Source organism: Salvelinus fontinalis, chromosome 24 (genome assembly GCF_029448725.1).
Source record: "Salvelinus fontinalis isolate EN_2023a chromosome 24, ASM2944872v1, whole genome shotgun sequence".
In the NCBI taxonomy this organism is placed as follows: domain Eukaryota; kingdom Metazoa; phylum Chordata; class Actinopteri; order Salmoniformes; family Salmonidae; genus Salvelinus; species Salvelinus fontinalis.
Genome location: NC_074688.1, coordinates 4,595,356 through 4,618,989, shown reverse-complemented (window position 1 = coordinate 4,618,989; position 23,634 = coordinate 4,595,356). Strand labels below are relative to the sequence as shown.

The following is a 23,634-nucleotide window of genomic DNA, read 5'->3' as shown; positions in this document are numbered from 1 at the left end:
TGGAGGAAACATGGTGGTGGCAGCATCATACTGTGGGGATGTTTTTCAGCGGCAGGGACTGGGAGACTAGTCAGGATCTAGGGAAAGATGGACGAAGCAAAACACAGAGAGATTATTGATGAAAACTTGCTCCAGAGCACTCAGGACCTCAGACTGGGGTGAAGGTTCACCTTCCAACAGGACAACGACCCGAAGCACATAACCAAGACAACGCAGGAGTAGCTTCGGAACAGCTGTCAATGTCCTTGAGTGGCCCAGCCAGAGCCCAGACTTGAACCCGATCGAACATCTCTGGAGAGATCAGAAAACTCAAGGTTGTAATCGCTGCCAAAAGTGCTTCAACAAAGTACGGAGTGAAGGGTCTGAATACTTATGTAACTGTCATTTCTGTTTAAAAATGTTCATACATGTCTAAAAACCAGTTTTTTGCTTTGTCATTATGGGGTATTGTGTCGATTGATGAGGATTTTTTAGAGTAAGGCTGTAACCTAACAATGTGTAAAATGTGCACTGTATTTGTATTTTTGCCCTTCTTTTACCAGGTAAGTTGACTTAACACATTCTCATTTACAGCAACGAACTGGGGAATAGTTACAGGGACCAACCCTGCTTAGCTTTAGTGGCAAGCCAGCAGTGGGATGTAGGTTGTTGAATTCCATTTTAATGTCTGGATTCCGCAATTCTGTCTACGTTCTCCGTATCGCACATTTTATAGGGCCCGAGTTAAGATTCAGGGACTTTCCTCCAGTCTGTGGGTACAACTTATTCTGATGACTACGGTTTTCAAACACGAAGCCTAAACAAGCTACTTAGGAATGACTTGCGTAAGCTGCAGCCTTCTTAGGCATGACTCGATATAATAACGAGGCTACCTCTTGAAAATCAGACCTATAAGCGAGTTTAGGCTGATTAAGTAAGCTAAATCATTGGTATGGTCTCATAAAAGGGGCGATGGGTTACAAATATATAAAGGGTAAATCACCTATTGACAGCATGTCTTGATTTAAAACAAAACTTTCCATACATGTTTTGCCATGGCAGTGATCAGAAAGTGACTTTTTGAAGAAGAAGATAATTTACATTTAAAGGTATAACGTTTTTTTTTATTGAAACACTTTTCTAATAAATTATTAAATATTTTAATAGTCCTTTTTGCAAACTTTTAAATTACATCAATCTCAACCATTTATCTTTTCCAGTGATGAGGACATGGATGTCTCAAATATGGTGGGGTATGCAAAATAGGTTTGAGTGCCTCCCGGGTGGCGCAGTGGTCTAGGGCACTGCATCGCAGTGCTAGCTGCGCCACCAGAGTCTCTGGGTTCGCGCCCAGGCTCTGTCGCAGCCGGCCGCGACCGGGAGGTCCGTGGGGCGACGCACAATTGGCCTAGCATGGCTTTCGACCTTCGTCTCTCCCAAGCCCGTACGGGAGTTGTAGCGATGAGACAAGATAGTAATTACTAGCGATTGGATACCACGAAAATTGGGGAGAAAAGGGGATCAAATTGAAAAGAAATAGGTTTGCGTACCTTTATCTCTTGATTGTTTTGGCATTCAAGTCCCAAAATTCACTTTTTGAGTATTTCTACAATGGGAAAATATGGAAGGTTTCGCTCAAATCAAAAGGTGTGCCATCAAAAGGTGATCGAATTCAAATTGATTTACGCATGAAGCTGAACTAGTAGGTTAAAGACCAACTAGTATGCTAAAGTTCCAGTTCCTCTCCATCAATACTGAAGTGAGACCAAATTTTGTATTGTGGTTTGTAAGAGTGAATGTCAACCGTATGGGACATTTGTCTCACCAACTAACCATATTAAATCTCTTTTCTGGTGACACTGAATCCCTTTCAGCAAGGCAATGACGAGCTGAATGGCCCATTTATGAAATGTTCTCAGACTGTAATAAGTTCCAGAGACGGCTGCCTGCAACTCCATCAAAAAGCCATAGAGGAGAAATGGAAAAGTAAGCACAAACAACCTCAATGAGGTTAAACCCAGGGACTTATAATCATAGCTTGAAGATGTGTTGTTCTCTCCCTCGGTGAATCATAAGAGAAATGGAAAGAAAACGAAGAGCAGTCGCTCTCAAAAAAATATGCGCTTACCAGTATCTGTTCACTTTCAAAAGCAACATTCATCATCATTGAGCAAAAGCATTTGCTAGAAGGCTTCCTGAATGCTATTTAAAGAAATGGGGCTGTATTTCAAGAAAGCAGGGCTCTACAGTGCGACCATTTTACTTGCATATGCGCCTAAATATTTAGCTGTGTGACCTGGAATTATACATTTAGGAGCACCAGAGCACCTATTTAAAAAAATTATCACACAGATGATAGTTTGTTGCAAAGATTACTTCCCTGTACCGCAGCCCCTGAGTGCCATGTATAATACACTGAATGCATGACCGTCATGCTTGCACCATTATCACAAAGAAAATGCTTTGTTGCATAAAATATTTTTAATTGTCCTCCTAAAATTCTTTATGAGCTCCTACATTTTTTCAACGTAGGCACACATGTGCTCTTTGTATAAAAAAATAAATAAAAAAAAGTCAGTGTAGAGACCTGGAAAGATTCAGGAAAAAAAACAAAGACAAATGTCTGTTGTGAACTCATGGCCTTCTGCCTGAATGTCCCTGGATGTTTTTTGCCAGGTTTATCACTGCACTGTTATGCCAGCGGGGCAGAGTCCTCACAAAACACCTAGGTATAGGCGCCCGGACCAGGATTCACATTGAAAGAAGTAGTGGAGAAGGGGGGAGGGGGTTTGTAGGAAGAGGAGGTGAGGACAAAGTGGGAGGAACTAAAGGGAGCAGCAGAGAACAAGGTGGGGAATGGGAGGGGCAGTAAAGGCGGGGCCAGATTTGAATAGTCAATTGAGGTTTTGTGTTTTCTTGGGAAACTGGCGGAATGGGCCAAGAGGGCCTGGATCAGGGACACCCCAAACAGAGGAGGACGCCGAAAAACAGAGCTTGTCTATGAGTCATTTTCAACAAGAGAGTAGTGGCTGGGGGATAGAAAACAGTGAACTAACTGTAAGAGGAAGTAGCAATGCTGTTACACTGATTCAGAGGAAAAGGACAACAAAGTCAAGGTATCGGAGTGGCCATCAGAAAACCCTGACCTCAATCCTATAGAAAATTTGTGGGCAGAACTGAAAAACGTGTGCGAGCAAGGAGGCCTACAAACCTGACTCAGTTACACCAGCTCTGTCAGGAACTTATTGTGTGAAGCTTGTGGAAGGCTACCTGAAACATTCGACCCAAGTTAAACTATTTAAAGGCAATGCTGCCAAATACTAATTGAGTGTATTGTAAACTTTTGACCCACTGGAAATGTGATGAAAGAAACAAAAGCTGAAATAAATACTTCTCTACTATTATTCTGACATTTCACATTCTTAAAATAAAAGTGGTGATCCTAACTGACCTAAGACAGGGAATTTTTACTCTGATTAAATGTCAGGACTTGTGAAAAACTGAGTTTAAATTTATTTCGTGAAGGTGTATGTAAAACTTCCGACTTCAACTGTATGCTACAACGACCAAGAGCCAACAAGTAGGCTGCTACTTAATAATCTAAATGGAGGTGTTATTTTTAACTGTAGGACATGGAGAAAGCGAATGAAGCCTCAATTAGCCTATCTAGCTACCTAACATGGCTAGCTTAGCTAACCAGCTTCTCTCGGTTTGATGCAGTCAAGACCGGTACTACATCATCAAATTACACTGAACAAAAATATAAAAACGCAACACGCAACATACAGTACATATAGGGAAATCAGTCAATTGAAATGAATTAATTAGGCCCTAATCTATGGATTTCACATGACTGGGAATACAGATATGCATCTGTTGGTCACAGATACCTTAAAATAAAATAAAAAAGGAGGGGCTTGGATCAGAAAACCAGTCAGTATCTGGTGTGAACACTATTTGCCTCTTGCAGCGTGCCCCATCTCCTTCACATAGAGTTGATCAGGCTGTTGGTTGTAGCCTGTGGAATGTTGTCCCACTCCTCTTCAATGGCTATGCGAAATTGCTGGATATTGGCGGGAATTGGAACGCGCTGTCGTACACGTCGATCCAGAGCATCCCAAACATGTTCAATGTCTAGTGAGTTTGCAGGCCATGGAAGTACTGGAACATTTTCCACATCCAGGAATTGTACACAGATCCTTGCGACATGGGGCTGTGCATTATTATGCTGAAACATGGGGAGATGGCGGAGGATGAATGGCACGACAACGGGCCTCAGGATCTCACCACGGTATCTCTGAGCATTCAAATGGCCTTTAATAAAATGCAATTGTGTTCGTTGTCAGTAGCTTATTCCTGCCAATACCATAACCCCCACCACGTGGCACTCTGTTCACAACATTGACAGCAGCAAACCGCTCGGTCCCACGATGCCATACACATTTATTTCATCTGCCCACTATTGTATTCTAACTGTAGAATTAGAATAATCATTCTATTTACATGATTCCAGCAGTTCTCCAATTGTTTCGCACTAAATCGCAAGCCAAATCACAATTGCAACATTTGGTTAAAAATAAGGCCTAGATAGTTGGCCAATATCGCACAGCCTTACATGGCGGTATGGAAATGATCTCAAATGAGTGCAGGAAATGCCGAAATGTATGAAAATGTTAAATTATTTTGGGTTGAAGTTGAATTAAAACAGTATAAACAATCAGAATGGAGAAAGACCCATTGAAATCACTTAGAATGTGTGCTGCCACCCTAGGATCATGCACTACTCATAAAGCAAATGAAGAAACAAAATACTGTCAAACTGTCCAACTATCGCCCAGCCCTAACCTGGGCCACAAATAGGGTACCTTTTCATTTAGCGCCTTTTGCCAAATAAACAAAAACTGACTACAGAAACTGTTGGCATTTCATTTTTCCGCTGTACCGTAACCAAACAAAGAACCCAATACGTTCTGATCTGAGGGTTTGGTGAACTACTACTGTGTACCTGACAAACAACTAGGGCTTAGCAGCACAAAAGGTAGCTGCAACACATACCTAGAACTACTTTTCCATCCAGGCCAAAGTGTAGTTTAAAACTGAGCTAACTGCTGTAATTTTAAGGAAGGTTCCAGCAGCAGTGTAGTAGTGCACAGACAGGAGTTGTAGTGAGAGAGAGGGGCCCTTCCTTCTGTTCTGACATCCTCAATGATCTGAGAGCTGTGAATGGGTGATCTCAGGGCTGCTGGCCAAAGGGGCTGGGAGAAAAATGACTCATGTTTGCAGAGCCAATGTGGGCGAGAGAGAGTACACATGCTGTTTGTATCAGACTACACACACCAACATCACACTCACTCACTGTGGTCACAACTATGACATCACTTGTCTTTCCACTAACAGAGGAGAAGTCCTCCCGCAAACACACACAAGGCTTTTGATTTGAAAAACTCTCTTGGGGGATTCAGGTTGATAATGCAATGTCTGATTGAACAGACAGGTGACAATATTGTATTATATATGGTTGATATACATTACATACAATACTGTGCAAAGAAATGCTACCTTCATGTGAAAATAATCACAAAGCCAATAAGCCACGTTTCAAACTCACTCCACGGCGGGCAGACTGTCTGGAGGTTTTTTCTCCTCCCTTGTAGTTGATTGATAAACTAAGGTCACTAATTAGTAAAAAACGCCGCTCACCTGGTTGTCTAAGTCTTCAATGAAAGGAAAAAACAAAAACTTGCAGACATTAGGGCCTCCATGGAATGAGTTTGACAGCCCTGCAATTAGCCAATGAACCAAATGTGACCTATGGGCATTTAGGCTAAAGCAATTGGTTGACTTGTGAAGTCTGAGAGAGGAGTCAAAGTACAACTTTCAAAAGTGATATAGTGCCATATAATAGGCTACAACCTGTCCTGCACAGCTAAAAGATATGTGCTACAAGATCCAAGTCAAGATGAGTCACGATACGAGCGAAAAGAGAAATTGTCAATCGAGTGTCTTTGGAATACGTGACCCTTGTCTTCTGCCTGTAAGATTCCATGTTGATTACCGAGGACAGAGAGATAGAGGGAAAAGAAAACCAGTGGATTGGCTACCAGGCTGAAGTGGCAGGGTCAAAGCTAAGGCACCGTTAGGCACAGCCCCTCCCCAATTATGGCATCAAAGCACTGCCTTGGTGAGAAGAAAAGGGAGCTCCTACAGTCACAGCCTGAGGGGAAGGCACCGTTTCTGCCCCAATAAACCCAATCAGGATTTCTGACAGAGCTTGAGGACAGACATTTTTTCACCCTAGACTGTCTGGAACTATCCTTTTATATTGCAAGGCAGGGTGCGAGAAACTGGCTTTACCTTTTGGGCCAGACAGCGCCGACTGAGGGCGGCGTTGAACGTGCAGTGAAAACAGGAAACTCCATACGGCACTAGTATCAATCTGATCCAAAATTCAAGGACTTGAGATCAAGCCACAAAACTTTTGCTTGAGGAGTCAGATCGTATAGCAAGGGCCAGTGATAAGATCTTGGACGACCTTCCACCATCATAGCGCAACCGTGACTCTGCGTCAGTCACAGTGCAGCGACACTGGAGGCAAGGTGTTTGTTTAACAAAAGTACAAAAAAAAAGTATAAATGTATGTACTTGTAAGTCGCTCTGGATAAGAGCGTCTGCTAAATGACTTAAATGTTAAATGTAAGCCTGTCGTTGTAGGTTTTTAACTTTAAAACTGGAAGCATATCCCAGAGGAAGCGCAATCCACTAGGCTACATCAAGTGTTTACCTTCACGAGCTGTGTGGCGATTTGGAGGAAATATAGGCTAGTTGAAGCGCGTGCATCGAGTCCAGTGTTGCAGTCTGTTATGCACTTGCATAGAGCTTTAAAGATGTTTGCAATTTAATGGTTCCTTGGGGTGTTTTTCCAGTCTCTCTACATAATTCTGATTGATGAGGTGTTTCAGACATACATTACCAGTCAAATGTTGACACACCTAACCATTTAAGGGTTTTCTTTATTTTAACAATTGTTTTACATTGCAGAATAATAGTGAAGACATCAACACAATGAGATGACACATACGGAATCATGTAGCAAACAAAAAGAGTCTTAAACAAATCAAAATATTTTTTACATTTGAGATTCTTCAACGTATCCACCCTTTGCCTTGATGACAGCTTTGCACACTCTTGGCATTCTCTCAACCAGTTTCATGAGGAATGCTTTTCCAACAGTCTTGAAGGAGTTCCAACAAATGCTGAGCACTTGTTGGCTGCTTTTCCTTCACTCTGCAGTCCAACTCATCCCAAACCATCTCAATTGGGTTGAGGTCAGGTCATCTGATGCAGCACTCTCCTTGGTCAAATAGCCCTTACTCAGCCTGGAGGTGTGTTGTGTGTCATTGTCCTTTTGAAAAACAAATTATAAAGTGCACTAAGCCCAAACCACGGCGTATCGCTGGAACGGCGTATCGCAGCAAAATGCTGTGGTAGCCATGCTGGTTAAGTGTGCCTTGAATTCTAAATAAAATCAGACAGTGTCACCAGCAACTCCCCCACACCATCACACCTCCTCCTCCATGCTTCACGGTAGGAACCACACATGCGGAGATCATCCGTTCACCTACTCTTCGTCTCACAAAGACAAGGCGGTTGGAACCAAATCTCTCAAATTTGGACTCATCAGACCAAAGTACAGATTTCCACTGGTCTAATGTTCATTGATCTGGTTTCTTGGCCCAAGCAAGTCTCTTCTTCTTATTGGTGTCCTTTAGTCGTGATTTATTTTCAGTAATTCCACCACGAGGCCTGATTCACACAGCCTCTCTTTAACAGTTGATGTTGAGATGTGTGACGACCCTCCCACTCTGTCGGCCAAATTCTTTCTTTTTGCTCTTGTTTTCCTTAATAGGATGTCAGTGGGCGAAGCCGGGAGGGTCGTCAGCGACATGGGACACACCTGGGCCCAGGTGTGTCCCAGGATAAATGCACCTCTTCCACATTAATTCGAGAAACTCTCTCCATGCAGACACCTTTATAGATTTTGTTGTGGTATTTTTGTGGCCCTTTGTTGGTTTGCTTTGGCACTTTTCAACACCCTGCATTATCACATTCATGCATGCAAACACTCACACTACTGATTACATACACCATTGTTAATTGTATTTAGTTTACTTTATTTAATAAATATATTTTGTTATTCCTTTTCTCCACGTTGTCTCCCTTTTGTTACGAACTTCGAGCCGGTTCGTGACAGATGTGTCTGTTACTTGAACTATGTGAAGCATTTAATTGGGCTACAATCTGAGGTGCAGCTAACTAATGAACGTATCCTCTGCAGCAGAGGTAACTCTGGGTCTTCCTGTCCTGTGGCGGTCCTCATGAGAGCCAGTTTCATCATAGTGCTTGATGGTTTTTGCGACTGCACTTGAAGAAACTTTCAAAGTTCTTGACATTTTCCGTATAGACTGACCTTCATGTCTTAATGTAATGATAGACTGTTGTTTCTCTTTGCTTATTTGAGCTGTTCTTGCCATAATATGGACTTGGTCTTTTACCAAATAGGGCTATCTTCTGTATACCACCCCTACCTTGTCATAACACAAGTGAACTTTTAACAAGGCACACCTGGTAATTGAAATGCATCACTATTATTCTACAATGTAGAAAATGTCTGGAATGAGTAGGTGTGTCCAAACTTTTGACTGCTACTGTAATTATGCACTATAGCTGTATTTTTGTTAAATAAATTTTCACGCCGGGAGAGTTCAACCAATGATGTCATCGGTTGATTGAGCCTGCCGTCTGATCTAAAAATGTATGGAATCATTGTTTTGTAGCAATTATTGTGACATTTTTTGTTTCACCGATCACGCTACCAGCGAGTTGATTTGGTTGTCCTTGATCAATAAAGCCATTGCATTCTCAACAACCTATCTGCCAGGGCATTGCAGGATATCAAGGTTGACATATTTTCTCTGGCTTTGTAAAGACTACAGCTGACGGGAGCCCTACTTTCTTGTTCAACTGTGTTCCCACCGTCGAAGGCGTCCTGAAATTGCTATGGAATTCTGGATATTGTGGTTTGCTTACAACCAGGAAAATGTAGATGTCTCATTTCGTTTTTGAATTTAAAAAAAATACATTTTATCCCCTTTTCTCCCCAATTTTCGTGGTATCCAATAGCTAGTAATTACTATCTTGTCTCATCGCTACAACTCCCGTACGAGCTCGGGAGAGACGAAGGTCGAAAGCCATGCGTCCTCCGAAGCACAACCCAACCAAGCCGCACTGCTTCTTTAACACAGCGCGCCTCCAACCCGGAAGCCAGCCACACCAATGTGTCGGAGGAAACACCGTGTACCTGGCCCCCTTGGTTAGCGCGCACTGCGCCCGGCCCGCCACAGGAGTCGCTGGAGCGTGATGAGACAAGGATATCCCTACAGGCCAAACCCTCCCTAACCCGGACGACGCTAGGCCAATTGTGCGTCGCCCCACGGACCTCCCGGTCGCGGCCTTAGACCACTGCGCCACCCGGGAGGCCCAGATGGCTAATTTCTACTGGTGAGATGCAGAAACGCTTGTATTTGTGTGAGGAAATGAATGACTTTTATGGCACATTATATATGTTAATAACATATTAATGGCCATATATAGTGAAAGAGCAGAGGTGAAATGTCCCTTTAAGTGTATTTTGCACATCTAGCCTAATGCACTTCCTCAACTGACGCGCATTGGGGGGGGGCTCACGACAGCATCTGTGCCGCCGGAGAGTGTGGAAATGTTGTATTGTTTCCTAATGTTCTGCTTTGGTGAGTTAATCTTTGAGACCACAGGAATTCTAGGCTCTAGTCGGTCATTAGCCACTGATAGTCCCCGCTCTGCTCCACACTACCCCTTGAGACCGCGTTCAATTTGAGCATCCTCACCAAGATGCAGGGAAAGAGATCCGGGCAAAATAAATCATGTCTAATCGGCCTCTGCAGAGAAGCAGACCCTGCTCCCTCACACAAACACCTTCCCATATGCCATTGTAGTAAAAGTGTAATAGGACCTAGAGGAAGCCTAGATAAAGGAAAAACGAGGAGGCTGGTTGTGTGTTAAAGGGTCAATCAGCAGTTGAAACAATAAGAAAGTGTCATCCCCACCCCTGTTTCAGTAAATGCTGAGGGATGGGGCTTGAGAAATGTACCCAATCATGTTTCGAGGCTATACAGTGTTTGTTTATATTTACTTTGTTTATAAACATTGGAGTAAAACAAACTTATATTTTGGGTTCTGACGGAGTATAACAGTTGAACTAAGCTCATGAGGCATTTATAAGTTATATTCTTCAAGAATCAATGTGTACATATCGTTCATTTAAAAATCCAAAAATGTATGTAGCAACTGCAGATTGCCCATTTAACTTATATAGGCCTAAAGCATGAAACACACAGAATCTCTCTGCCGACAGACATCACAGTGGTAGGCCGTTTCATCTCTTGCTAGAAAAGAAAGATGCCGACAAACCTACCGATTCTTCTTGTAGAATCGCAATGCTCGTCAGTTGCCAACAACTTGACTTGAGCAAATCAAAGAGCACGGACCCCCAAGTGGGAGAGCCAAGAAAAGAAACAGACATTTTCTCTGTACATCCACAGATGAGCCTGTCACACTTCATATGCAATGTAGGCTATGGGATGGTAGCTAAGCTAAGTGCACAGATGCAATGCACAGAGCACCAATACTTCCTCCAAGCTAGCTAACCACTAACTAGTATTGACATAATTAAACCACAATGGACTAGCTAGTTTCCATGAAACAGCTGCCTGTGCTAGTGCAGTGTCCTTAGCTAGCTAGTTAGCATATTCACTAGCTAGCACAACATAGCTAACTTTAGCTAGCTAGCTAATCACTTGGCTATGAGCTGGCACTGGCCGTATGGGTAGTGAATTATATATATCTTTGTCATCTTGCTAGGAAGTCATCTAGCTATGGCCATCTGGCTAGTATCAACAAGGGCTTTCTACAAAATAGCAACATTAGCTCAGATAGCTTGGAATCTAGACCATAAGCAATACGCTAAGATATGCATTGCCAAACAACGCTACTGCCACCTTCTGGTTTGGAGTATTTTAACAAGGCTGAGTGCTGACAACTTCCAAGGTCTTTGCTGTGTGAACACAAATAAGATTGACTGCCGGCACCGTTCAGAGGTGGTCAGTACTGTCACCAGGCAAACATTTGACAAACCTACCGGTGTGTCTGAGCTTTAACTGGCAAGACTGCTTCCCTGGTCTTTGTTCGTTTCTGATTTGCAGTATTTTAAACATCCAAGTCAGGAAACGAGTCTTCTACTGAAGTAAGAAATGCAACGTTATCTGTCCATGCAGCTCTCAGTTAAAACGAGAAAGTTCCTAAACCCCTTGGGTAAAAACAGAGAGCTGACAGTCCTAAGTGGCAAAAACAACAATTACATGCAGAGTCATGAGGGAGTATAATGCCTTGAATGGGCCTACTTTATCTTGGTCTCTGAAATCACAGCACAGACATGTGAAGACTTGACACATTGGCAACGCTGCCTTCCTCCGTGTCCTTCTCTCCATTGTTGCGATCCGGTCTTTTGTGAAGTGAAAGTAATGTTGGGCCCTGCAGCACTTCTTTGCAAATAAGAGATTGCAATGTGTCCACTAGCATCAGCATCACAAAGCGAGATGCGTGGTGGTGGGTACCCACCCCTTAGCCTGGGCTCCTACCCCGCCCCCTTTCCACCACCAGCCCTGGGGCATTGCCTAGATTTATCTGAATCTCCCAGTATCTCTCTCTCGCTATGCTGGCCCAACAACTCCCAACCACCCACGGCTGAGAAAATACTAGGCTACATAATTACAGAAAATACTGGGAGCAGATGGTATTCTATTTTATCCACTCCTTACTTTCATTTGTTCGACTAACTTGTTAATGGATAAAGCATTATTTTCCCTCTGCAGTCTAAATATTAGCTCCACTAACCTAACTCTAGGTAAGAAAGTGATCTAACTGAAGGGATGGGAAACCAACCAGGGCTGGGATTAAAATACTGGGCTCTGACTTGAAGAGAATGACTCACCGCCGTCTGACAAAACATATTTCCATCAGGCGGCTTTTGAGTTACCAGCTACGTCTTTAGACTGTCAAAGAAAGGGCCGGCACTAACACCTGCATACTGCATTCAATATTCTCTCTAAGCTGCGTGCAGTCGTGCAGCTCCCCTCGGACTGCCATGCAGAAGAAATATGAGCCTGCACAGAGAAGCACTAGATTGAACTTTACTTAACTGAAAGGGAAATCTCTAGAAAGCTAACACAATCAACATGTCACACTACTATGGGAATTGTGATTGAAAACACAATATTAGCCACTTTCAAAACTATGCAAGACATAGTATGCAAAACTAACTTTGCAAAATATTATTTCTACCAGCATGTCAAATGTGCAACCAGAGAAAAAAAAGTATATATATATTTTTTTTTACTCTAGACCACCTTACTCCACACACAGAGACATGTACAAAGCTCTCTTCTCGCCCTCCATTTGGCAAATCTGACCAAAATTCTATCCTCCTGATTGCTGCTTACAAGCCAAAACTAAAGCAGGAAGTACCAGTGACTCGCTCAATACGGAAGTGGTCAGATGACGCGGATGCTATGCTACAGGACAGTTTTGCTAGCACAGACTAGAATATGTTCCAGGATTCCTCCAATGGCATTGAGGAGTATACCACCTCAGTCATCGGCTTCATCAATAAGTGCATTGACGACATCGTCCCCACAGTGACCAGAAGTACATATCCCAACCAGAAGCCATAGATTAAAAGGCAACATCTGCACCGAGCTAAAGACTAAAGCTGCCGCTTTCAAGGAGCGGGACACTAATCCGTACGCTTATAAGAAATCCCGTTATGCCCTCAGACAAACCTTCAAAACAGGCAAAGCGTCAATACAGGACTAAGATTGAATCCTATTACATCGGTTCCGACACTCGTCGGATGTGGCAGGGCTTTCAAACTATTACTGACTACAAAAGGGAAACCCAGCCGCGAGCTGTCCAGTGACGGGAGCCTTCCAGACGGGCTAAATGCCGGTTATGCTCACTTCGAGGCAAGCAACACTGAAGCATGCATGACAGCACTCGCTGTTCCGGGCGACTGTGTGATCACGCTCTCCGTAGCCGATGTGAGCAAGACCTTTAAAACAGGTCAACAGTCACAAAGCCCCGGGCCAGACGGATTACCAGGACGTGTACTCAGAGCATGCGCGGACCAACTGGCAAGGGTCTTCACTGACATTTTCAACCTCTCCCTGACCGGGTCTGTAATACCTACATGTTTCAAGCAGACCACCATAGTCCCTCTTTCAAAGAAAGCGAAGGTAACCTGCCTAAATGACTACCACCCCATAGCACTCACGTCAGTAGTCATGAAGTGCATTGAAAGGCTGGTCATGTCTCACAACACAATCATCTCATAATCCCTAGACCCACTCCAATTCGCATACCGCCCAAACAAATCCACAGATGATGCAATCGCACTCCACACTGCCCTTTCCCACCTGGACAAAAGGACCACTTATGTGAGAATGCTGTTCATTGACTACAGCGCAGCGTTCCAACACCATAGTGCCCATAAAGCGCATCACTAAGCTAAGGACCCTGGGACTAAACACCTCCCTCTGCAACTGGATCCTGGACTTCCTGACGGGCCACCCCCAGGTGCTAAGAGTAGACAACAACACATCTGCCACGCTGATCCTCAACACAGGGGCCACTCAGGGGTGCTTGCTGTGTCCCCTCCTGTACTCCCTGTTCATCCATGACTGTGGCCAAGCACAACTCTAACACCATTAAGTTTGCTGATGACACAACGGTGGTCACCGACAATGATGAGACAGCCTATAGGGAGGTCAGAGACAACAACGTGAGCAAGACAAAGGAGACGTGAGCAAGACAAAGGAGATGATCGTGGACAACAGGAAAAGGAGGGCCGAACACGCCCCCCATTCACAACGACGGGGCTGTAGTGGAGTGGGTTGAGAGTTAAGTTGGTTTCCACATCACCAACAAACTATCATGGTCCAAACACACCAAGAAAATTGTGAAGAGGTCACGACAATGGCTTTACCCCCTCAAGAGACTGAAAAGATTTGACATGGGTCCACAGATCCTACAGCTGCATCGTCGAGAGCATCCTGACCGGTTGCATCACCGCCTGGTATGGCAACTGCTCTGCATCCGACCGTAAGGCGTTACAGAGGGTAGTGCGTATGGCCCAGTAAATCACTGAGACCACGCTTTGACACTCCCCCCCCCCCCCGCCCTTAGTTTTTATGCATGGTCACTTTACCCCTACCTACATGTACAAATTACTTTGACTAACTTGTACCATCGCACACTGATTCGGGTACCCCCTGTATATAGTCTCATATATTGTTATTTTGTGGTGTTACTTTTTCTACTTTTTAACTTTACTTTATTCAGTAAATATTTTCTTAACTCTATATTCTTAAAACGGCATTGTTGGCTAAAGGGCTTGTAAGTAAGCATATCACGGTAAGGTAAACCTGATGTGTTTGGCGCATGTGATTATTATTAATTTTTTTATCAAAACGAGAGCTGCACCTGCTCATATTATTTGCTAGTTAGTGCGTTATTAGCCCAGTTAAAGATCATTTCTAGTCAACAAAGGGGGTGTGGTCGCTTCAAACAAGAGCACAAAATGCGTGCATTTCTTGACATCTTTGAAAAGCGAGTCAGCTAATAGCTTTTCTTTTGTCTTAAAAGGGGCAGTGTTGTATTTTGAGATGTCTTGAAAAAGCTAAGTAGCCAATAGGCAGAGCGTAGCATAATTTGTCTGATTTTCTGTAATAATGGTATGGGAATAATAATGCATTTGATTTTGTAAAGGGGTTTCTTGCATCAACCAACATTTTCAGTCACCTTCTCTGAAAGACAAGTGGATAAACAGGTTAATGTCAAGCTCTGCATATTTTGATTCAAAAGTCTGTGGACCTACATGTAGGAATGTGGACCTACATTGAACACCACACATTGGCTGCCACTGTAGGCTGAATGTTAGAACAGCTACTTCCATGTTAAAATGTTATGGGATGTATTTTCTCCATTGTTTTTGATGGTAGGCCACTCTGGTAAGGCTACACTATGATCAAATAGCCAAAGTAGCCTACTTGACCACTTAAAGTTGTAACTTAAAGCGGGTACAGCCTCAATGTTCACAGTAAACACAAACTACAAGTTTGCGCTCAGCAGACATGAAATTTGCTCAGTGCTGATTTTTTTGTTGTTGAGGGAACATTGATTGCTTAATAGGTGTGGCCCGCCTGACCTGTCATTCTTCAACATTACAGTAATCTTTTATAAATGTACTTGTTCGCTCTAGAGCTGCTGGGGCTGGTGATAGGGACTGGGAGTTTGCAGTGGTAGGGGAGCTGGTGTGTGCCTGCCAAAGTGGCAGCAAGGTGTGAGGCAAGCCCTCCACAGCTCCTCATTTACACCCCAGTGAGAGACTGAATCGATCTACGATATGCCTCCAAGGCAATTAAACCCACAGGGAAAATCAGGTGCCCAACCCAACATTGGGGAAGGGTTGTGAGAGAGCAGACTGGATTATTATGACGTTTTATTCAAACTCAAGAAACAGTAAATTCACTACGAGGTTTAGCGGCACCCTGAGAAGCACGACAGAGGAAGGGGATTAGGAAACTAAAACAACTACGTAGGAGTTGAGAGTGAACGGATGGGACGGCCATGTAGCGTCACCGGCCAGAGAATGAAAGGACCCATGAGGCATCTCTAGTGAGAGGGCACCAACCAGACTGTATGCCCAGTAATTCCATCTGACTCAACACCTATTCCAAGCATAATAAGGGTATCCAGTCATAATATCTAGGCTACCTTGCTAAAGCCTTGCATAGCTTAGAACAGACCTTGATTTGACATGAAATCGGTTGCTCAACAAGGTTTTCTCTTTCAGATGTTCCGGCCTGTAATGTTTAAGTGTGTGCTAATAGTAGTGATGAAGATAATAAATCGATACAGTTATATATATCATGATGTTATTTTAGACAATATTATACCTTGACTTCAAGACAAAAGATGAAAGCATTTTTTCTAGGTAGCGTTACCTACCGCTAGTCGGCTGTACCTGCGCCAAAACGCTGGTATTTTTCATCATAAAGCTTGTTTATCTTCTTTTAAAATAGTTAGCCAACATGTTTCTGGCACTTATTTTTATGACTGATCAAAAGTCATTATAATTATTATTATGTCTCTCTGCAGGAGACTTATAGTGAGCAAAATGTTTGGAAAATCGAATCACAGTATCGAGTTGCAATACATATAGAATACCGAGAATCGCAATAGATAATCGAATCAGCACCAAAGTATCGTCATAATATCAGATTGTGAGGTCCCTGGCAATTCCCAGCTCTAGCTAATAGTACCAATGAAATATTGATTCAATATTGACATTTTCCCCTCCATGGAGCTGGAGTCGTCACAGCTCATCACGAGACCTCCCTTTTTACTTTGACCCCTGCATGCTCAGTTCACACCTGCTAAAAAAGCTAACTCTGCATGAACACGGACCAGTGGAGTGCAACACAGGCTGGGAGTAATGTACACATTAATGTTTTGCTGTCATTTAGTAGGCTAACACGCAGTTCAAAAACAAACCTGGCGGAGCGAACCTTAGTCAGATCCCAACTCATAGGGTCTCCGATTGTGTGTCCTAGGCCTTCAACAGCCAGGTAGAACAGACCACTCCAGCCTCCCTTCCACTGACAGACAAGCAGACCTATGGGAGAGGGCCGGGAGGGAGTGTGGTCCCACCAGGCCTTGAATTTCCCAGCCATGGCTGTCGATGACCCCTTGTGTGGCTGTAATGGCCCCTAAAAGTGGCCCTTGTGCCGTTAAGTTAAATATATAATAATTATTCTCCCGGCTGCCAATAGCCGTGCTTTGAAGCACCTCACATGGGTCTCTCATAGGGATATGCAGCTCTCCTTTAAATTAACAAATCGATACGCATCTAGATACATTGGCTCCGATATGATACATTTGAGTTTGAAACGATTCTGTGCGATTCCGGGTACTAATTGATGTGATTAAATAAGATTCGATGTAAAAAAAAACGTTTTGCATGAACACATTCATTTTCCAATTAAAAATGAATATCTGCTGCTGATGGGAACTCAGGAGCTGGGCCTCTCTGAGCTGGATCTGTCTGAGATCACTTCTCTAAGCTGAGTGGCTCTTTGTTAGTGTCTGTGTGTGTGTCTGTGTGTGTGTGTGTCTGTGTGTGTGTGTGTGTGTGTGTCTGTCTGTCTGTTAGGGCTGGGCTACATATCGAATGTATGTTTTTGCGTGATATTCGAAGTGTCTTTATTGCAAGAATCAAGGTTATTTCTTCTATTTTTATGAGCGTTTATGTCCGCTTTTTCTCATGTCTTTTTGGTCTCGTCTCCTTCACTTCTTCTGTGCTGTGTGCACCTCCCATTTAAGCCAGGGATCTGGATAATGACGAGATTCTCATGTCTCCACCGAAACAATGGGAGTCATTGTTCAAAAGGCAGGCGACAAGGTTAGGTCCAAAATAAGCCAATAGAAACGCTCTGGGCTTATTTTGGACTGATTTTGGGGAGTGTAACTTCGCCCTTTTCCTCTCTGTTATTACACACACCAAGCCCCTCCCCTACCACTAACAACAACAAAGATGAGAGATCACTTCTTCCTCTCTGACATCTCACCAGTTGCATTTGAGTTTAGGTCCAACAACATCAGTCATATTGACACCAAAACACATTACAGTAAAATAATGTCGTCTCAGAGGTGAAGTTACCGTTTTTATGTTTAAAGTATCAATTAATATTGATATGGGAAAATTCATGCTCACTTTGGTACCACATACCGCTAGCATCATTTTAGCCAAAGGCTGTAATACTAGCTGTTTGGTCTGTGATTTATAAATGTGCAATATGCATAAAATACAATTATATAAGGATTTGGCAACTCCTCATTCTGAGAAATAAGGTAGGCCACTTGACTTCAACATCTGAACAAAGTGGACAGGCTAGCATGCTGTTCAAACAGCTGGAGATGGACGGCCTTGTTAGCTAGCAAATAGATCCAAGTTGGCGAAACTTGAAATATAAAGATTATCTGGCTACTCACTAGTACGTGAGCTTGTGCTTGAGAGATGTTTAATGAGAGCTATGTTAATTAAGCAATAAGGCCCGATGGGATGTGGCATATGGCCAATATACCACGGCTATGGGCTGTTTTTATGCACAACGCAAAGCGGAGTTCCTGGATACAGCCCCTAGCTGTGGTATACTGGCCATATACCACAAATGAGGTGCCTTATTGCTATTATAACCTGGCTACCAACATAGAGCAGTAAAGTCAAATGCTTTGTCATACCCGTGGTATATGGTCTGATATACCACAGCTGTCAGCCAATCAAGCATTCAGGGCTCGAACAACCCAGTTGATCATTTTTTATAATGCCTGCTACAATAAGTTAGTCATAATTAGTGAATGTGCATTATTATGATGGTTCTGATTACATTTGTAACAAAAAGGGCATTTTCAAAGACAGACTTGAAATGTTTGAAATGCAATGCATTTGATCTTGAAATTGTACAACAAAGCTTATTTTGAGAAAATCGAGATATACACTGAGGGTACAAAACATTAGGAACACCTGCTCTTTCCATGACAGACTGACCAGGTGAAAGCTAGTCCCTTATTGATGTCACTTGTTAAATCCATGTCAAATCAATGAAGGGGAGGAGACATGCCCCGACGAATTGAGGCTGTTCTGAGGGCAAAGCGGGGTGCAAATCAATATTAGGAAGGTGTTCCTAATGCTTGTGCACTCAGTTAGGAAAAATAGAGAGACATGATTTGTCGGCCATAACGCCCAGCCGTAGTAGGTGAGTGTGAGTGTGTGTGTCAATGGTGTGTTTAGGCACCTGAGCTCAGCGATAGGGCAGAATGAGCATGAGTCCTTTATGAAATTACCCTGTTAATTTAAAACTGACCAAATACACTGACTGTTTAAAGAAAAAATACATATATAAACTTACTACACTACTTCTTATGGTGAACAACCTAAATAAAATTATTTAAAATCCCACTCAGCAGTTCGATTGAGTTGCGTTCAATCTGGTAAGCTACACAACTCCTATCTGAACGAATCGTGCCTCGAGTATGTTGACAGAATCAAGTCTTCAGACCCTTCACACTCAACTCTGGACCTCGAAGCCAGTTCAACTTCTTGTTTTCATTGTTCCTCTCTACTCAGGGCCTGATTTAGACCTGGCACACTAGGTGGGTGCAAATAATTATCAAGTAGAACAGAAAACCAGCAGGTTCCGGACCTCGTAGGGTAAGAGCTGAATACACCTGCTTTAGACGTTAATATTAATTAATATTAATTATCCTACATTAAATATTTGTCAAATATGACTGCTGTTTAGCCAATATACTCTACATGACCGAAAGTATGTGGACACCTAATCGATGAACATCTCATTCCGAAATCGTTGGTCTCCCTTTGCTGCTACAACAGCCTCCACTCTTCTGGGAAGGCTTTCCAATAGATGTTGGAACATTGCTGCAGGGACTTGCTTCCATTTGCCCCCCAGAGCATTAGTGGGGTCAGGCACTGACATTGGGCGATTAGGCCTAGCTCGCAGTCTGCATTCCAATTCATCTCAAAGGTGTTCGACGGGATTGAAGTCAGGGCGCTGTGCAGGCCAGTCAAGTTTTTCCACACCGATGTAGACAAATCATTTCTGTATGGACCTCGGTTTGTGCATGGGGAAATTGTCATGCTGAAACAGGAAAAGGCGTTCTCCAAATTGTTGCCGAAAAGTTGGAATGTCATGGTATGCTATACCGTTAATATTTCCCTTCACTGGAACAAAGGGGCATATCCCGAACCATCAAAAACAGCCCCAGACCATTATTCCTCCGCCACCAAAACTTAACAGTTGGCACTATGCATTCAGGCAGGTAGCATTCTCCTGGCATGCTCCTTAACCCAGATTCATCCTCCAGACTGTCAGATGGTGAAGCGTGATTCATCACGCCAGAGAACGCGATTCCACTGCTCTAGAGTCCAATGGCGGTGAGCTTTACACCACTCCAGCCGACGCTTGGCACTGCGCATAGTGATCTTAGGCTTATGTGAGGCTGTTCGGCCTGTCCAGCTCACAACAAATAGTTATTGTGCTGATGTTGCTTCCAGAGGCAGTTTGTAACTCGGTTGTGAGTGTTGCAACAGAGGACAGCCAATTTTTACACGCTACAGCACTCGTGGTCCCGTTCTGTGAGCTTGTGTGGCCTACCACTTCGCGGCTGAGCCGTTGTTGCTCTTAGATGTTTTCACTTCACAATAACAGCACTTACAGTTGACCGGGGCAACTCTAGCAGGGCAGAAATTTGACAAACTGACTTGTTGGAAAGGTGGCATCCTATGACGGTGCCACGTTGAAAGTCACTGAGCTCTTCAGTAAGGCCATTTTACTGCCAATGTTTGTCTGTTTGCTCGATTTTATACACCTGTCATCAACGGGTGTGGCTGAAATAGCTGACTCCACTAATTTGAATGGTTGTCCACATACAGTGTATATAAAGGGATATATAGCGTCTGTAAAGTTTGGCTAGATTTTATGGCGCCTCTGTAATGTCAGCATTGGTGTGGAGATGAGAGGCTGTAGCCAATACGCATAGGCTATCACCTACAATTTGATATGTAAGCTAATTATGTACATTTACATACATTCATACTCGATCGTCAGGTGAACGGTGTTTCCTCCGACACATTGGTGCGGCTGGATTCCGGGTTAAGTGGGCGGGTGTTAAGAAGCGCGGTTAGGAGGGTCATATTTCGGAGGACGCATGACACGACCTTCAGCTCCCGAGCCCGTTGGGGAATTGCAGCGATGAGACCGAAATTGGGGGGGAAATCTGGGTAAAATACACAAAAATATATTTATATATAAAATAAAATAAACCTCACTGTGATTGATCAATTTTAAGCAATTAGTAATGCACCGATAGGACATTTTTGCCGGATACCAATATCCGATATTTTCCTTGCCAAAAAAACAACAATACCGATACCAATACCAATTTCCCTAGTTAATATTGCCTGCTAACATGAATTCATTTTAACTAAATATGCAGGTATAACAAATTATACTTCTGTGTATTGACTTTAAGAAAGGCATTGATGTTTATGGTTAGGTACATTTGTGCAACGATTGTGCTTTTTTCACAAATGCGCTTAAATCATCCCCCGTTTGGCGAAGTAGGCTGTGATTCGATGATAAATTAAAAGGTCCCGCATTGATAATATGCAATGCAGGACAAGCTAGTTAACCTCGTAATATCATCAACCATGTGTAGTTAACTAGTGATTATGTGAAAATTGATTGTTTTTTATAAGATAAGTATAATGCTAGCTAGCAAATTACCATGGCTCCTTGCTGCACTCGCGTAACAGGTGGTCAGCCTGCCACGCAGTTTCCTCGTGGAATGCAATGTAATCGGCGTCCAAAAATGCAGATTACCGAGTGTTATGAAAACTTGAAATCGGCACTAAATAATCGGACATGCCGATTAATCGGTCGACCTATAGTATGCATGTCAGCTTTGACATCAATTTTGCACAGCAGTGTTAAACTAGAAATCGGGCCGATACCAATGTTGGCATTTTTAGCTAATATTGTCCGATTCTGATATGTTCACCGATATGTCGTGCATCCCTAGAAATGAGTTCAACAACAGGTTGACTACTGAGTGGAAAACATAGGCTTTGAAACAACATCCACAACGACTAACAATTAAACGGACAGCGGTTTAAGGTGATGATTCATTCAAAACACCCATATAAATTATAGAGCTCATGCATACGCATAGGCCTATATATGAGTGCAAGCCCGAGAAAAAAAACAGAATTAAAATGATTGTATTTTTATACAATACATAGCCTACCACATATTGCACACGGCAGAAAAAAACTTAAGAGACTTAAGATGTCTGGTGCATAATTGATCTAGCCTATAATTCCAAAATTAAACAAATACTATTTTGAATAGCCTAGTAATACGGCATTTTTCATATTTTCATAATTAATAGACTGACATTAACTTTGGCTACAGAATAGCTCACCACCATGTGTTTCCATCTCCTCCAGTCTTTCCTTCATTCCTTTCTCAAGCTAGTAGAGAGAGGGACGGTCAAACGTTCAATGAAATAGCTTTTGTTGTGAAAACTAATGATGCACTGATATTACATTTTGGTCCGATACCAATTTCCGTTATTTTTCTTGGCAAAAAAAAAAACGATACCGATAACCGATTTTTAACATTTTTGCGGCCTTAAGCATTCTAGTACAATAGTTCACACACACACACAGCGGTCTAAGGCACTGCATCTCAGTGCAAGAGGTGTCACTAGAGTCTCTGGTTCGAATCCAGGCTGTATAACATCTGGCCAAGATTGGGAGTCCCATAGGGCGGTGCACAATTGGCCCAGCGACGTCCGGGTTTGACTGTCATTGTAAAAAATAATTTGTTCTTAACAAACAAAAAAATGTTGTTTTTTTGGTGTTTACGTATGTCCCCATTACCAGTACAACATAATCAAAACCTATTCCTTTTACTTACTTCCTGTGCTGTTTAGCTTTTCATTTGTTCAGTCGTTTCATTCTCAACCAGGATTTCTATGGAATGCCGTTTGGGTCTTCGCTATGGAATGCCGTTTGGGTCTTTGCGTTTCAAAAAAGGTACTAATAAATACTATTTGATGTGTCAAATAAGCTTGTTGACCAATCAGGACCTGAATATGACTGCATGTCACATAATTTAACGTGTTCATACATTTTTACGTAGTTATTACACATTGATTACGCCATCACTTGTATTTCATATGTCACAACGATTCATTGATACGTATGCTACATTCCTGGTAAAGTTGTGTCGCGCACCTGCAGTGCTGGTCATAAAAAAAAGCTAGCTAGCTCATGGATGCAAACAATGTTCTTCCCCAAAAACATAGCAAAATGACAATCTGTCATCATCTAAAACAACCCTCATTTATAAGACAGTTCTTATTTGATTAATGGTGGTCGGACCCATCTATGTGAAACTAGCCACAATAGTGGACTTTGCGGTTAGCCTTCAAAATAAAAGTATGGCATAATTCTACTATTTGTATTAATTTGCATCACTGTCAATTACATACTTTTATTTTGAAGAAAAACCGCAAATTCCACTTTTGTGCCAAATCCTTATTGTGGCTAGCTACACAACACAAAACCCGGTCCGATCGAGCTTCACTAGACAGATGAAGCTAGCTGGCTGCTTATAACGTTAGCTTTGGGCAGCAGGGTTAAGTAGCTGGCTAGCTATTTATTTTCATGAACTGAAGTTCAATTTCAATAGGCGAACAACAAGTGGCAACCTAGCTAATACTTACTCACAAGGATTCCTAAATCATTGCTAAGAATATTGAAAATGACTGCAGTTTCTACTGGTCATTGTTTTCAGGCTGGTTGTATTGGTGCTAGCTAGGTACCAAGCTAAAGCTAGCTACCCCAGAAGTTGCGGTCGA

General features: G+C 42.8%; 1 protein-coding gene across 3 annotated transcripts in view; it reads right to left on the bottom strand.

The window, feature by feature from the left end:
• The window catches only part of LOC129821798 (rho guanine nucleotide exchange factor 12-like), a 74,112-nt gene that overhangs the window by 43,412 nt on the left and 7,066 nt on the right, over positions 1 to 23,634 (bottom strand). The window lies entirely within an intron of this gene.